Here is a 17,277-nt window from a genome sequence, read left to right as displayed (position 1 = left end):
AAACAGGGAGGCAGCAGGTAAGCTGGGGCTGGGGCTGGGCGCCGCCCAGTCCGGCCCCCCCGGCCGAGCAGCTCCCTCCGGCAGCCGGCAGGCCCAGGCCAAGAGTCTCTGGCCCCAGCATCTCCCGCCCGGCTTGGCTCAGGCCCTGGAGCTCTGGCCCGCCCTGGCCCCAGCGGCTCCGGCCCAGCTCGGCTCGGGCCCCGGCCAAGTGGCCCTGGCTGAGTGCTGCCGGCTGAGCACCGCCGGCCCCAGCGGCTCCAGCCCGGACCCAAGCCCCACGATCCCTCCCTCCCTATTTTCCCAGACATGTCTGGCTTTTTGGGATTTCCTCCCGGACGGGGATTTGAGGCCCAAAAGGCTGGACATGTCTGGGAAAATCCGGACGTATGGTAACCCTACCTATGTGAGAATACACACTTTGGGTTGGGGAAATAAAAGAACAACAACAAAAGCCCACCAAACTTTGTTTCTAATGGCTTTGGCTCCTTACAATCACTCTATTGTAATTCATTTGCGAATGAAACCCAGAGATGGCTGGGTCAACTAGGCTGAAATAGGTTTCAGAGTAGCAGCCGTGTTAGTCTGTATCCACAAAAAGAACAGGAGTACTTGTGGCACTTCGGATGCATCCGAAGAAGTGGGCTGCAGTCCACGAAAGCTTATGCTCTAATAAATTTGTTAGTCTCTAAGGTGCCACAAGTACTCCTGTTCTTTTTAGGCTGAAATATAATACTAGATTGTATTTACCTTGCTAGCACCATTCCCCAGAAGGTTCTGGGCTCAGCCTTTAGTCATGGATCTCAGCTTATAAGAGAAGAGACAAGTATATAAAGTGGAAGTATGAATTAAAACTGAAGGAAGCTGATTGTAGATCAAACCCATTTGGGTAGAAGCAGGGGAAGGCTCTCAGTGTTCCATAACTCGACAATAGAGATCTCCTCTTTGGGCTATCAAAACTGAACTAAAAAGCTTTATAAAAAGTAAACAAAACAATAAAAGAGGCCAGTAAAAATCCCAAATAATTATCTGAATACATGTTTTACTACCATGGCCACCACCCACCTCTATTTTAAATACATCAGGGCCCCTGTAAACTCTCAGTGCTTTTTCTGGGAATGGGTGACAGGGGATGGATCACTTGGTGATTAGCTGTTCTGTTCATTCCCTCTGGGGCACCTGGCATTGGCCACTGTCAGAAGACAGGATACTGGGCTGAATGGACCTTTGGTCTGAACCTGTATGGCCTTTCTTATGACGTTTCCAGTCCAAAGTCCTTTAATTCACTCTTCACCAGGCTGGCAACAGAGTTTGTCAAAAGGAGAGCTCAAAAGTCCCAAAACAAAGTCTTTCATCAGTTTCAGCTCAGCACACTATTTCCCAGGCTTCTCTAGCCCAGCAGTTCTCAACCAGGCATCCGGGGGCCCCGGGGGACACAAGCAGGGCCAGGACTTGCTGTGGCCTAGGGAAGAAAGCTGAACCATGCTGTGTGGGGCAAAAGCCCAGGGTTCCCAGCCCTGCCACCAGGGGCTGAAGCCAAAGCCAGAGCAACAGCAACTTAGCTTTACAGGGACCCTGTGGCATGGTGCCCCAGGCAACTGCCCAGCTTGCTACCCCCTAATGCTGGCCCTGGCTTTTATATGCAGAAAAACAGTTGTGGCACTGATGGGCCATGGAGTTTTTATAGCATGCTGGGGGGGGCCTCAGAAGGAAAAAGGTCGAAAACCCTTACCCTAGCCTACTTCGAGACCTCTCGCAGTCTCAGCTACTCCTCTCAAACACACACTCCCTCCCTGCAGCTTCTGCCACCTTCTGTACTGGAAGCCTTGACTGGAGCCCAGGTGGGGCTCATCTTATAATCAGGGTTTACTTAAGTCTCAGGCGCTCCAGCCCAAGGGTAGATTTAAGTTTGGTTCAAAATGTGGCCTGACTCCAAAATGTCAGCCTCAACTTTTGCACGTGTATTAAAATGGGGGTAAACAGACATCTATCTATGTGACCTAATAGTTATACTTTGTACTTCTCTAGTATATTTGACTTAAGCCTCTCAGAACCCTTTACAAACATTTGAACTAGTGATGGGTGGGAAAGTTTTCCTGCCCCATGACAATTTTTTAGATTAAAAAAATACAGAGAGAAATGGCTCCAAAAGGAGAAACAGGGGGACTCCCGATAGAATAGCCAACAGCCTGCTAGCTTGGACATTCCGGTGGGATTTGGGATACTGAGGTTCAATTCTTTTGTCTATATGAGACGGAGCAGAGACTTACATGGAACTCCCATATTTTGGGGGTGGGATTGTGCCTTATGTGCTGGGCTATTCTGGGATAGCTCACTTGCTCCAGAAATTCCATCCTTGATCTGAGAAACTTTCCCTGATAAAAATTTTGTCAAAACTGGCACATTCCCATGACATGTCTTCGTTCTGATGAAAAAAAAAAAAAATCTTTCATTGGGAAATTCCCAACCAGCTCCTATTAGAATCCAGTTCACCCAGTCTTGTGCCACCACAAAGCCATCCTTCCTTTTTGTGCTCATACAAAACTTGCAGGCACGATTTCTGAGTACAATAAAAAAAATGGACTTCGAAATTATAAAAATATATTGAACATAATAGTTTCTGTCTTCACCTGCCAAGGCTTGGCACCTCCTACAGTCAATGACCTCACTAACAACTAAAACAGCTGATTGTCATTAGAAACTGTGAAGCAAACAGAACTTGGACTTTGGCAAGTAAAACACACTTCAGTTTTCCTTTAAAAGGAGTCTCTGTAGTTTTAAAGCCCACATGTGCAACATTCAATTAACTGTGGATTTCAAACGACTTGGAGAAGGAAAGGCTTATGGCTAACAGGATTGGCAGTTAGAACTCACATCTTCTGATTATGAAACAAACTTTCTTTGTAACTAAGCAAATTATTTAAACTACTCAGCACCTCAGTTTCTTCATCTATAAAATTTACCTTGGGGTTCCCTGTAGCATCCATCACCACGGTATCTAGCTGAATTATATTTACCTTGTGCATTTCCTAAGGGGTGGGAGAACAGATTAATTCTTTACTTTATGCAATACCTAAAGGGTAGGTATCAGATATACAAAGTATTAAACAAGCTATTAAATAATATCTGAAACTGTGAGGCTACATCTACACTACGGGGGGGAGGGTCGATTTAAGATACACAAATTCAGCTACGCGAATAGCGTAGCTGAATTCGACGTATTGCAGCCGACTTACCCCGCTGTGAGGACGGTGGCAAAATCGACCTCTGCAGCTTCCCGTCGACGGCGCTTACTCCCACCTCCGCTGGTGGAGTAAGAGCGTTGATTCGGGGATCGATTGTCGCGTCCCGATGGGATGCGATAAATCGATCCCCGAGAGGTCGATTTCTACCCGCCGAGTCAGGTGGGTAGTGTAGACCTAGCCTTAGTTCTACATTTTTATTCCACCAAAAAAAGAAAGAAAAGAAAAGAAAAGCTTAGCAGGACTGCTCTCTGAAACAGCTGTCAGCTCTGTCTGAGTTCTAACTTGCTGACATATCATAGTCCTAGACTTGGCCTGGAGGGGCTACCTGAATTTGAAGCCCCAAATCCACCCACGTGTTATACAGTCTAGTTCTTCAAGAGTAAAAGTCTGTAAAGATGACAGCAGAAACCAACTTGCATTTTCCAGCTGATGGTTTCTTGTGGGCAGAGTCAGGCACACACAGAGATTAGAGGATGGATGGATAGATAATAAATTGATTTGATTAAATCAGTGGTGTCCAACCTGTGACCCTCGAGGCTGTAAACTCCATCCCTTGAGGCAAAGCGTGTTAAGAAGAAAATGTACATTGGATTATGAATTGAAGACATGCTCCCTGAACAGTACCCAGTGACTTTTAAAGTACAGCCACATTGGTTTGGGGAGGCACTAGGGGGTATCCTCTCCCCCGCTTCCCATGCAAGCCCTGGTTTGAAACCCCAACATTTTGAATAGCTACTGTCCCTTCCGTGCTGCAGCTGATTAGCAGCTCCTCCGCTGGCCATCTGCTGCATCACAGGGAAAGAGAGGAGAGAGAAGTTTCAGAGTAGCAGCCGTGTTAGTCTGTATCCGCAAAAAGAAGAACAGGAGGACTTGTGGCACCTTAGAGACTAACAAATTTATTAGAGCATAAGCTTTCGTGGACTACAGCCCACTTCTTCGGATGCATATAGAATGGAACATATATTGAGGAGATATATATACACACAGACAGAGAGCATAAACAGGTGGGAGTTGTCTTACCACCTCTGAGAGGCCAATTAATTAAGAGAAAACAAACTTTTGAAGTGATAATCAAGCTAGCTCAGTACAGACAGTTAGATAACAAGTGTGAGAATACTTACAAGGGGAGATAGATTCAATGTTTGTAATGGCTCAGCCATTCCCAGTCTTTATTCAAACCGGAGTTGATTGTGTCTAGTTTGCATATCAATTCTAGCTCAGCAGTTTCTCGTTGGAGTCTGTTTTTGAAGTTTTTCTGTAGAGTAGGTCAGGCTGTTCTGCCACCTGCTTCCCTGCTAGGGTGCGGGTTCTTCCAGGAGTAGGAGAGGGGCTCAGATAGCTTTGCCTGAGCCTGGAGGGTTGCTGAGCAAAGGATGGTGCCCAGGGCTGCTCTGGACACCAACATCTGGGGGTGCCTAATCCCCAGTTTGTGCCTTTGGGGTGGGGGGGGGGCAGGGGTTGAAAGCATTTTTTGCACTGGGTGACAAAACACCTAGTGGTAGCCCTGGATGGCTCCCTTCCCCACAGACCCACCCACGGCAGCCCAGGCAAGGGGAAAAGGAGGGGAAGCTGAATACCAACAATCAGTTCCAGTTCCCTGATTCTCTGCCCCAGCTCTGGAGCAGATTAAAGCAACCTAGAGGCTCTGATCAGCAGGGACACAGACAGCAGCTGGGGACAGCCATACTGCAGCATGTTCCAGCCACTGCCTCTCCACTCCCTCTGTGGGGAGTAAGGTGACCAGACAGAAAGTGTGAAAAATCAGGACAGGAGGTGGGGGGGGGGGTAATAGGTGCCAGTAGCCCCAAATATCAAGACTGTCCCTATAAAATCAGGACATCTGGTCACCCTAAGGGAGGCACAGAAGCCAGTTACACTGGCTCAAAACCCACTGGGGATTTTCCTATACCAGAGACACTCAAGCAGGGGGACTTGGGGGTTGTTCCTGTTCCCTTTGAAATGTTCCCCAAAGCACTGATTGTGGCCCCTTGATCTTTTGGAAACAGTAGTTTTAGCCTTCAGACTGAAGAACATGCACAGCATTGGATTAAGTAAGGAAGGTCATCTTTCCTTGTGTGTGTGGTGTGGGAAGCACTCTCCTGCCTGTGTAATATAACAATTACAAGAAGAGCTCTGTGTAAGCCTGAAAGCTTGTCTCTCTTACCAACAGAAGTTGGTCCAATAAAAGATAGCACCTCACCCATGTCCTCTCTCAGATTACAATGAGCATATCTACAGTGCTGCCCATTTGATGATTTCTATCCACTTAAAATATTAATGAATCAAGGCTCATCACACCCCAGGAGGTAATTATTATTCCCATCTCACAACTAGGGAAACTGAGGCACAAAGGGACTAAATGGCTTGCCCAAGGCTACATAGAGAATCCGTGGGCTTGTCTGTATGAACACTTAGTTCATGGCAAGCTGGGATGTAAATCTACCCCACACTAGACTGCCGTGTCCACATGGATCCAGCTGCCACACACTGAAAGTTCTGTAATGTGCTTTGATCTATTCCATTTTGAAATAGGAAACAAGCAAACTATGGAGCCTTTGGTGTGTTGCAGCAGGGTCCACATGGACACTTGGTGCACAGCAGGCTAGTGCAGAGTACATTTACACCCCAACTTGCCATGAACTAAGTGTTCATATATACAAGTCTAGTGACAGAGCTAAGAGAACCCAGGTCTTTCAAGTCCCAGTCCTGTATAACAATGGTCTCAATTTCTAGGCAACTGTACCTGTATAACCCCCTGTGGTCCCTTGAGGGCACTCTATCACATTCCGGGGTGCAATCCAGACTCGTGAAGGGTTGTGTCACCACCTGCCCTGCAACCTTGGGTGCCTCACAATGCTTTGCTGATATTGCTCCCCACCCGGGCCCCTCACAAACAGCATGCAGGTCACACCCTGAGTATCTGTGTATAGCTTCAGTAGTAGTCCAGCAACTGACCCCAGTGGCCTGTCAGTAACACACCAGCCCCACTCTGGCTTCCATCAGCCTTGGTTACTACATGCAGGGTGACTCCACCATACTCCCAGTCCTGAATTTTCCCCAAAACATGTGTTCTGCACTGTCCAGCTCTTGCCAGTTCAGACAGTATAGGTTCATTGCCCCCTACAGGGGGTCAATATCCAACCGTTTGGTACTCTAACTGGAGTTACCCAAAGAGTTCAGTTTAACCACAGCACTGGATTAGTTTTGATTACAGAATAAAACAAGTTCATTTAAGTACAAAGAGATAGGTTTTAAATGAGTGCAAGTACAAGGTATTACAGTAAAAAATGGTTACAAGAGAAATAAAGATAAAACACATTGTCGTAGCTAAGACTTAATCAGGCTTGGCTCAAGGTAAAATCCTTACCATACTGTCCCAGCAACATAGCTGACCTAATTCTCAAGTCGGGATCTGCCCCTAATCTCCAAAGGGCTGGTTCCTTTGTCCTCTTAGGTGAAAGATCAAAGAGAGAGATTGGGGTGCTTTGCGGCTCACTTCTGTAGTCCAGTTCCTCTTTGAAGTGGATTCTTCTGAGGATTACCCCTCAAAGCAAAGTTTATTCAAACTGTAAAAGTGACAACATGGAGTCTGGGGGTAAAGGTGCCCACATTCTCTTTCTTCTCCCCTGTATGCCGAAATGCAGATTTGCCTTGTCCCTCTTGCTGTCTCAAGGACCCTACTTATTATTTATATGTAAATTGAGGTAAACACGCAGGGCTTTGTTTAAGCTAGAGCTGGTTAACCACTCCTGCCTGATGGTAGCACATGTTCAGACCCACATAGCCCTAACATCATACAGGGGGATTTCATTACTTTACATAGAAAGTTGCTACGGACTTTTCACTATGATACTACTGCCTAATGATTTATTAGTTTTCAAATGATACCTCACACAGCGTATTTTGTATCAAGATTATTACAATAGTTTGTAGGGTGTGAATACAGGGGTGCATTCGGTCACATACTCTATAGGCTCCTGCTTTCTCAGCCATCACCTCTCTTGGATAGAAACTCACATCTCTCCCCCTCCTGAGTAAGGGTTTTCCAGGCTGTACAGTTCCCTGCCTACACCGTGTTATCCCCAGCAAGCCAGACAGCCTACACAGGCCAGCGTCTGCACTTTGCTGCCTCTCCAGATGTTCTGAACAGTGTAACTGCTGCAGTTACCACACAGTTCTTCATAAGCAAGCACATTTATTCTAACAGTGAAAGCATTATAGAGAATATGCATTAAACAAACAATAAAAGAACCTACACAGTTAAAAAGCTTATCAGAGGTCACCCCAACTCCAACCTCAGGTTCTGGTGGGTGTCAATCCATGATTACAAAATCATAATGGTTTCAGATTCAGAACAAGAACCACCATGAATAGTTCAGTCTTTCCTTTAAACAGCTTGGGCCTTTGATCTTGGCATCATGTAATAGGTAACTAGCAGACCAAGATCCTCTCCTCAAGTCATAGCTTCAAAAAGCAGAGCTTTTTCATAGCTACAGATGGGGAGTTTGCATTTACGTCCTCCTAGGCATTTCCCAGGAAATCTTCACCAACACCATTTTGGTTTGAGGCTTTGTTCGATATGATCCTTTGATCCTCCAGGCCACATATCACATCTTCCCCCTAGAGAGGTTACATACAATGTAGGGCCACAATAATAGCAAAACTTTGCATTTAATACAATGGTCCCCCAGAGATACCTAAACTTAATTCAATAAGGCTTCTCAAGGTTTTTCTGGTCACAATAACCACACCATATCCTTTTTGCCCATTTCACCCTTTAAAGAGAACAAGAAAGTCATGAAAGGTAGCATAGAGAACAAGGCAGGCCAAGTGGTCATTATTGGTTTATCATCCCTGGAAGTACCATTTATATGGTAGGGTAGAAGGGGACTGTCTGGACAATGATGAGAAACAAGGGAATAGTTTGTAAGGCTGTCTGAGTGGATTAATAAGCTGAAGCCAAATGTATTGTCCATTAAGGCCTCAATTCAGTAAAGTATCTAAACATGCTTAAATCCATTCCTATTCAGCAAAGAACTTAGGCACATATTTAACTTTATGCAAATGCGTAAGTCCCAAAACATGTCCTTTGAAGTTAAGCATATGCCTAAGGGCTTTGTTTAACATAGGCACCATATCAACAAACCACCTAAGGAAACAAAAATGCAGCAACAGAGAATAAAATTCAGGTTCTTTGGCCCCAAAAGCACAAAATTGTACCCAGCAAATTAACTGAACAAGTCCACTAGCTCAGCCAGTAGAGGGAACTCAAAGACTGTACACTTGAGGCGATCTTAACATTCCATCAGCTAGAAAGCAATGTGGTGTATACAGAAGCGAAGAGCTTATGACTCCCCATTCTTAACTCTGTCCCATCTGCTGGGACTGCAGCATCTACTATGGTACTATAAGAACCTAGAAAGATACTTGTACAAAGATAGAGAGAGGGAACGCACATAGAGAAGAACATTTTAGGACCAACTTCATCAGCTTGCTATTTTAATTTAATTATTTTTCTCTCTTGGCACTGCTCCCCAACATCAGGGAAGATGATTTGGGAAGATTTCAGTGCCAATGAAGAAGCTGTTTGCTAACAGACTTGTACAGTATTCCCAGTGTTTATACTGCTTTTTTTGCTTAAGTGATGCAGTGTTCCAAATGTTCTTGGAATGAGTAATGTTAGCAAGGAAGTCATTAGGTATGTTGGCATCAGTTGCAAGCAAGGGTCTCTCACCACGCCACCCCCAATTCCCTGAGAATTTCTTCTACCAAGCTGTGATGTTTTGGAGATGCTACAATGGGTTTCCCCATGAGCTTTCTGGCAGCCCACATGAATCCCTTTTCAACATCTTGAACTCCATTTGCATGTGAAAACACAGATTACTCTAAAACAATCCAAATGTCAGCTGATTGAGAAACTCTTCTACTACATTTCATGGTTGAAATTGTTTAAGGGCAACAAAGAGAACTTTGTGGACAAGTGAGTGCATCTGAAAGAGATTAGGAAGCTTGAAAATTATATTTTGTTGTTACAGCGAGTCACATTGTATAGAAGAAAGTTATCAGTCTTCTTCACTACCCTTTTCACAGGAGTGTCTGCCCTAGAACACTTTGTACCCACTTTCAGTAACAGTTCAGCTGCACCAACACTTGCAATGGTCTAAGAACCAGTATAGACAAGATTTGGGTATTTATTCCCCATGAAGTGGTAAACACAACTGAGCTCTGTCTACACCAGTGCTTACTCTCTTGCTAGTGCTAGCTTAGCTGTACCATTGCTGGGAAATGGATACACAGTTTTGTGTCTAGTCTATAGCAAATATTAAATATCCCTGAAGTAGGGTGACCAGACAGCAAATGTGAAAAATTGGGACGGGGGGGGTGGGGGTGGGGGGTAATAGGAGCCTATATAAGAAAAAGACGCAAAAGTCGGGACTGTCCCTATAAAATCGGGACATCTGGTCACCCTACCCTTAAGTTACCTATTGTTGCTGAAACTATTTTGGAAGTAGCTACCAGGATGTTAAAAAAGAGGGAATACATCGACAAGTTCTACTGCTACTGGCCCATGTTCCCCTCTCTTTGTGCTCAGGAACGTATAAAGTTCAGCCCATCTCCTCAATGTCATCCCCTCATCTTAAAGAAATTGGTATTATTCAGATGCAAAAAAGCCATGACAATTTGTTTATGCCTGACCTGCAGGCTTCCTATACCATCTTCCTTAAAAGTTAACTGTAACTCAAGACAAGTGATCTAATTACAAACTAGATTTCAAATGAGGCATATACATTATTTTTATGAAGACTCTTGCATTTTAAGTTTGAGCAGATCCCTTATTTTTGCTAAAACAGCCTTAGCTATTGGGGCAGAGGGAAAAAAGCAAAATCTACTAAACTGCTATCTAAATAGAATTATACTTTTCAACTATTACATTTTAGCAGAGGCTACAGATTGTCTGCAGATGCTGTTTTCCATTCATCTCCTTCCTCCTCTTCCTGATTCTCATATTTGACACTTGAGACAGCTTCTGTTATTTAGGAGATCATTCAAGGTCTGTCACAATCACACTGGTATTCCTCACAGCAGACTGTACAGAGCTAAAAAGGGCAGGATATCACAGTACGGGTTGCAGGACTCTCCACTGATGCTTTACAGAAATTTGCTGGCTTTTTTCTTTAAAGCTATATTGCCACACACAATATAGATGAGCTGTTTGCAGTGTGACAGTGCAGGTTCGTGCCAGTTTGACACACTTTTCAGCTGATGGCATCGCATTTTATTTCCTTGAACACTTTGAGCCATCGTTACTCGAAGTGGGCAAATAATGGATCTTTGGTTTGCTGACAATTCCAAAATATTGGCGGGAAAACACAGTTTTAGGTTGAACCAAAATGATTTTTTTTTCTAAAATTTCAGTGAATCAAAAGTAAAAAAAAAAGCTTTGAGTCAAAGTGTGTTACACTCAACCCAAAATGAAACATTTCATTCAATTTGAAGCATGTTAATATTTTTCATTTGTTTAAAGGAAATTGAAATTAAAATTTTCAATTCTATGAATGACTCAAAATTACATTTCAATTTCAGATTTTTAAAACAATTTTGTGAAATCAACATGAAATTAATGTTGCCAAATTTGCATTTTTCACTGAAAAAGCTTGTTAAAAAAAATTGCCCAGCTGTATTACTCTGTTGTAACACCAGTGAACTGCGAGTTTGATGATCTTATCCTAGTCCTTTATAGAGACCTACCCAAATTACAAGACCATCATTTAATTGGCAGTCCCTGTTCTGAAACCTCAGCACTGGGAGACCATAAGAACATAAGAAAGGCCCTACTGGGTCAGACCAAAGGTCCATCTAGCCCAGTATCCTGTCTTCCGACAGTGGCCAGTGCCAGGTGCCCCAGAGGGAATGAACAGAACAGGGAATTATCAAGTGATCCATCCCCTGTTGCTCATCCCCAGCTTCTGGCAAACACAGGCTGGGATTGACGCTCTGAGTTCGGTCCACTGCCAGTCGATTTAGCGGGTCTAGTAAAGACCCGCCAAATCGACTGCAGACCACTCTCCAGTCGACCCCTGTACTCTACCCCCAATGAGAAGAGTAAGGTAAATTGAACAGGAGATTTTTCTCCCGTTGACCCCCCCGCAGTGTAGACCCAGTGGTAACTCGACCTAAAGTACGTCGACTCCAGCTACGTTATTCACGTAGCTGGAGTTGCGTAGCATAGGTCTACTTACCACAGTAGTGTATACATAGCCATAGAAAAGTACAACTGAAGAAGTCATCAGGTCCAGCCTCCTGTGGTGAGGTAGGACCATAATCTCCCTTGGAAACTATTCCAGAGCTTAACTACCCTTATAGTTAGAAAGTTTTTCCTAATATCTAACCTAAATCTCCCTTGCTGCAGATTAAGCCCATTACTTCTCCTATCTTCAATGGACATGCTGAACAGTCAGTCACCCTCCTCTTTATAACAGCCCTTCACATATATGAAGACATATCAGATTCCTCCTTAGTCTTCTTTTCTAAAGGCTAAACATGTTCAGTTTTTTATCCTTTCCTCACAAATCAGATTTTCTAAACCTTTTATCATTTTTGTTGCTCTCCTCTGGACTCTCTCAAATTTATCCACATCTTTGCTAAAGTGTGGCATCCAGAATTGGACACAGTACTCTAGCTAAAGCCTCACCCATTTCTTACATACAACACTCCTGTTAATACTCCCCTAAAGGATATTAGTCTGTTTCACAACTGTGTCACTGTTCACTCTCATTCAATTGTGATCCACTATAAGCCCCAGATCCTTTTCAGCAGTACTACCTGCTGAAAAGTACCATGTAGACAGTTATTCCCAATTTTATAGTTGTGCATTTGATTTTTCCTTCCTACGTGCAGTACTTTGCACTTACCTTTATTGAATTACATCTCGTTTAATTCAGACCAATTCCCAGATGTGTCATGGTCATTTTGAATTCTAATCCTGTCCTCCAAAGTGCTTGCAACCCCTCCCATCTTGGTGTCGTCTGCATATTTTATCAGCATACTCCCCACTTGATTAGACAAATAATTAATGAAAATATTGTCTAGTACTGGACCCAGGATTGACTCTAGCCAGTAGTAACAGTCCTTCAATTTTATGAGCACAAATTGAACAAACAAAAGTTTTTTAGAAATTCCCAAACCAGATAAATCAGTGGGCTGACCTTGAATGCTGGATATTAGTGACCTTTCATAACTCATTCTTGGCTCAGCTTTGCTCCATCATGCATGAGTTATAGGGTCATCAATATCTCTCAAACAAATGGTGCTTTCAGAGCCTGCTCAGATACCTGTCATTGTTCTTTCCAATACAGGCATTTCCAAATGGAGAAAGTACTGGAGCTAGTTTAATGAAGGAAGTTCATGGATATTTTATAAGAATCACTATTTTTAGAGGGATTGTCAGGAACACCGAAATACCATCATTATTTAAACATCAACCCATGGAGTAATTTTCCTCTCACTTACAGGGGAGATTTTTCTAAGACACAAATGGCAGTTAGGCACCTAACGCCCACTGATTTTTTTTTTTCAAAATGGAAAGACGACATTCTCAGTGTGATCCCCAGGGACTGACTTGCAGAAATTCCACTAGTGGTATTAGAGGGTAAATCCCAGCATACTCAACTGGAATTCAGAAGGGTAGCCGTGTTAGTCTGTATCAGTAAAAACAACGAGGAGTCCTTGTGGCACCTTAGAGGCTAACAAATTTATTTGGGCATAAGCTTTTGTGGGATATAGGATAGGTGACCTTCAAGTCAGCGGCACGGCTATGGGTACCCACATGGCCCCACAGTATGCCAACATTTTTATGGCTAATTTAGAACAACACTTCCTTAGCTCTCGTCCCCAAGCGCCCCTACTCTACTTATGCTACATTGATGACATCATCATCTGGATCCATCGGAAGGAGGCCCTTGAGGAATTCCACCGTGATTTCAACAATTTCCACCTCACCATCAACCTCAGCCTGGACCAGTCCACACAAGAGATCCACTTCCTGGATATTACAGTACAAATAAGCGATGGTCACATAACCACCACCCTATATCAGAAACCTACTGACCACTATACTTACATTGCACAATCTCTTGTCTACAGCTAAGCCCTCAGATACAACTGCATTTGCTCCAATCCCTCAGACAGAGACAAACACCTACAGGATCTCTATCAGGCATTCTTAAAACTACAATGCCCACCTGGGGAAGTGAAGAAACAGACTGACAGAACCAGAAGGGTACCCAGAAGTCACCTGCTACAGGACAGGCCCAACAAAGAAAGTAACAGAATGCCACTGGACATCACCTACAGCCCCCAACTAAAAACTCTCCAGTGCATCAAGGATCTACAACCTATCCTGAAGGACAATCCTTCACTCTCACAGACCTTGGGAAACAGGCCAGTCCTTGCTTACAGACAGCCCCCCAACCTGAAGCAAGTACTCATCAGCAACTAACACACTACACAACAGAAACACTAACCCAGGAACCAACCCCTGCAACAAACCCCATTGCCAACTCTGTCCACATATCTATTCAAGGGACACCATCATAGGACCCAACCACATCAACCACACCATCAAGGGCTCGTTCACCTGCACATCTACCAATGTGATATATGACATCATGTGCCAGCAATGCCCCTCTGCCATGTACATTGGCCAAACCAGACAGTCTCTGCGCAAAAGAATAAATGGACACAAATCAGACATCAAGAATTGTAACATTCAAAAACCAGTAGGAGAGCACTTTAATCTCCCTGGACACTCAATAACAGACTGAAGAGTGGCATTCTTCAACTGAACTTCAAAACCAGACTTCAACAAGAAATTGCAAAACTGGAATCAATTTGCAAACTTGACACCATCAAATTAGGCCTGAATAAAGACTGGGAGTGGCTGGGTCACTACAAAAAATAATATTCCCTCTGTTGATATTCATCCCTTCTTGTCAACTGTTGGGAATGGGCCACTTCCACCCTAATTGAATTGGCCTCGTTAGCACTGACCCCCCCACACTTGGTAAGGCAACTCCTATCTTTTCATGTGCTTGTGTGTACACACACACCCCTACCTGCTTACTGTATTTTCCACTCCATGCATCTGATGAAGGGGGCTATATCCCACGAAAGCTTATGCCCAAATACATTTGTTAGTCTAAGGTGACACAAGGACTCTTCGTTTTTCAACTGGAATTGTACCCCTTGCTACCTTCCCTACTTATCTAGATCCAATGTAAAGGCAGCAGGAAGAAGCTCAGAATAATGCTGTGCATAGCTCTATGAGGGGAAAATATATTCTGTCGGAAATCCATAGTTCCCTTTATTGTTTGCAGTGGTGCTGTGGCCATATTGGCCCTAGGATATTAGAGACACAGGGTGCATGAAGCTGGCCCAATAAAAAGATTATCTCATCCACCTTGTCTCTCTCATTGTTCCCTTTGGTCTTGTATACTCTAGGAATAGTCTCTGTTGGTGACAATGGGTGATAGCAATGAGTGTAGCATAACTGGTGATGAACATGGTTTACTGTAAGAGTTCTCCAGGACAAACACGTAAAGCAACATTTCTACCTTCCCTCCTGCACATTTTTTTGGGGGTGGGGGAGAGTGTGGTTTGCATGAAGTTCACACACTTGTACCTGCTGCCTTGGTTTACCATTGTTGGCGCAGGGGGTGGGGGTAGAGAAGTGAGGGGAAAGGAGGGAAAGATGGGACATCCCGCCTGTTGGAGTTTACTCGAATCAGGAAAGAAAAGTATAACTACTTTCATACATTTTAGACTGGAAACATAAGACCATAATTCGTTACATTAAGCACTTTGGGAGTGAAAGATCCTCTGTCTTGAATTGGAGACTCATCCTACCAATCTTAAAGTACGTATGTGCTTCTGTGATTTATAAGAGAATATAGTAATAGCTGGATAGAAGCAGATTTATGTGGCATGTATGTAATTTAGATCCAAAATGAGCTGTAGTGTCAGTATAATGAGACTTAGCTGTGAGGTATGTTCCCCATTCTCTTGCTTGTCAGGCATTTCAATTATCTCTCTCACACTTTGTTATAAATAAAGCTGCAAGGAGATGTTCAAATCCAGGCCGACTGCAAAAGTCAAGGGCTTAAGGGACCCAACCTTCACTTGCATATATTTGTTTTTAATTCAGGATTACTAGAATCCAAGATAACGTCATTATACAGAAGAGACCAGGTCAATTTTCCACCACAAAAGTTCAGATTTGTTTAGCCCCAATTATGCCACTCCGTGTAGAGTGAGCAGATGTCCTAATTTTGGGGTCTTTTTCTTATATAAGCTCCTATTACCCCCCCACCCCCATCCCGATTATTCACATTTGCTGTCTGGTCACCCTAACTCCATGGCCATTATTTGAAAGAAAGAGAAAAACATAACCTAAAAACATTTAAACTGCACAGTTCAGAATTTTGGGTCACTAGACTTTACAGCTCTGGAAATCTCCAGGTTTCAACAGCCTTTTTCTTGTCTCCCAACAAAAGCTCAGAATTCCTCTCAAAAGCATCTGCTTTCAGACCTTGGCAATTATATTAATAGCTAGAACCAAAAATAGACTCAAATTCCCTCCACTACCATTTCCCCCTCCCATGTTTTGTCCTACATTTTCACCCACCACTTGGCATGTCTCTCTAAGTCAGGAAGACAGAGGAAGAGGGTCTATGGATACAATTCATAATGTACACATCTGTCCAAGGCTTTGTCTACACTACTGACTTCTCTCAGCACAGCTATGCTGGTCAGGGGTGTGATGAGGCTTGATCCCTGATCAACAGAGGTGTGCTGGCAGAAACCCTTAGTACAAATGCAGTTATACCGGCGAAACCGCACTTTTATCAATATAGCTTGTTTTACTTATAGGTGATTTTACTATATGGATACAAAGCTCAGTTTTGCAGGTGTAGCTGGGTTCACACTAGGAGCACTTTGCCAATACAATACTGATGTTCCTATACTAACAAAGCTTTCCTAGTGTAGACATACCTTTATACACCATATAGTACAGAACAAATTATAAACATACTATTTATACATAATCGGATTAAATAGATGGACATTTGCAACTTTAAACAAACAACATCTTTGAGTGATCAAGGATTTATTTTATTTTTTTTAAATAGAGGAGTTGATTTCCCTGATTATTTACTACTTAAACTAAACTGAACATGCTCCAGTCTTTAAGTACTTGCTTTCTACAGACTTTGCCCTTTCATAACCCCATCTGCTCTTTTTTTTGGTGGGTCTTTCTTTAGAAAGAATTAACTGCAGCTTTTAAAATATAATGATTTGAATTTTAAAAGATATTGTATCTGTGTCTGTCTATGATCCTGATGTTCCTTCCATGAACTTGAAGACACAGATCATTCTATAACAGGCAAAAGTCCTCCCCATTAACATCGTCCAGAACTTGATGAATTCTAAAATAAACTATTAAAAGAATATACAACATATGACATACGAATTTTTTGGAGGATAGCTTTTTTTTTCCGTCCTGCTAAAATAAGGGATGCCTGTTATCAATAGTTCTCTCTCCATAACTGGAAGATACATTTAAGTTAAAAAATTATCAGTTAGTTTCCTAGAGACGGATTTGATATGGAGTTTGGAGACAACTTCCTTATTCTTAGCCTCATACTCCTGGATTTACAGGTTGTTGATATTATGGAGGAGCTGTAGGAGGTTCGTAGTTAAGGAAAAGTCGAATTTTAAACAAAGACAAGAATTAAATCCCTTAAATTAACCTTGAATGTCAGATGCAGCCTTCCCAATGTGTATCATTTCAACAAGGACAAACTTGAATTTACTGGGTAATTTTTATATTGTATTAAGCTATAGTTAAAGAATACAATAATCCTGTTGTCACAGTCACAAAAAGGCTATGTAATAATCTAAGAATACTGGGATGCAGTAATGTATGTGATCTGTATGTGACCTGGTCAGCTAGGTAAAGTTACTGTATAACTATGGT

At 43.1% G+C, this 17,277-nt stretch overlaps 1 protein-coding gene across 6 annotated transcripts in view; it reads right to left on the bottom strand.

The window, feature by feature from the left end:
• The window catches only part of RGS6 (regulator of G protein signaling 6), a 536,757-nt gene that overhangs the window by 273,378 nt on the left and 246,102 nt on the right, over window positions 1-17,277 (bottom strand). The window lies entirely within an intron of this gene.

Source organism: Chrysemys picta, chromosome 4 (assembly GCF_011386835.1).
Source record: "Chrysemys picta bellii isolate R12L10 chromosome 4, ASM1138683v2, whole genome shotgun sequence".
Taxonomy (NCBI): domain Eukaryota; kingdom Metazoa; phylum Chordata; order Testudines; family Emydidae; genus Chrysemys; species Chrysemys picta.
The sequence above is the reverse complement of the archived record's forward strand: the minus strand, read 5'-3'. Positions and strand labels throughout refer to the sequence as shown.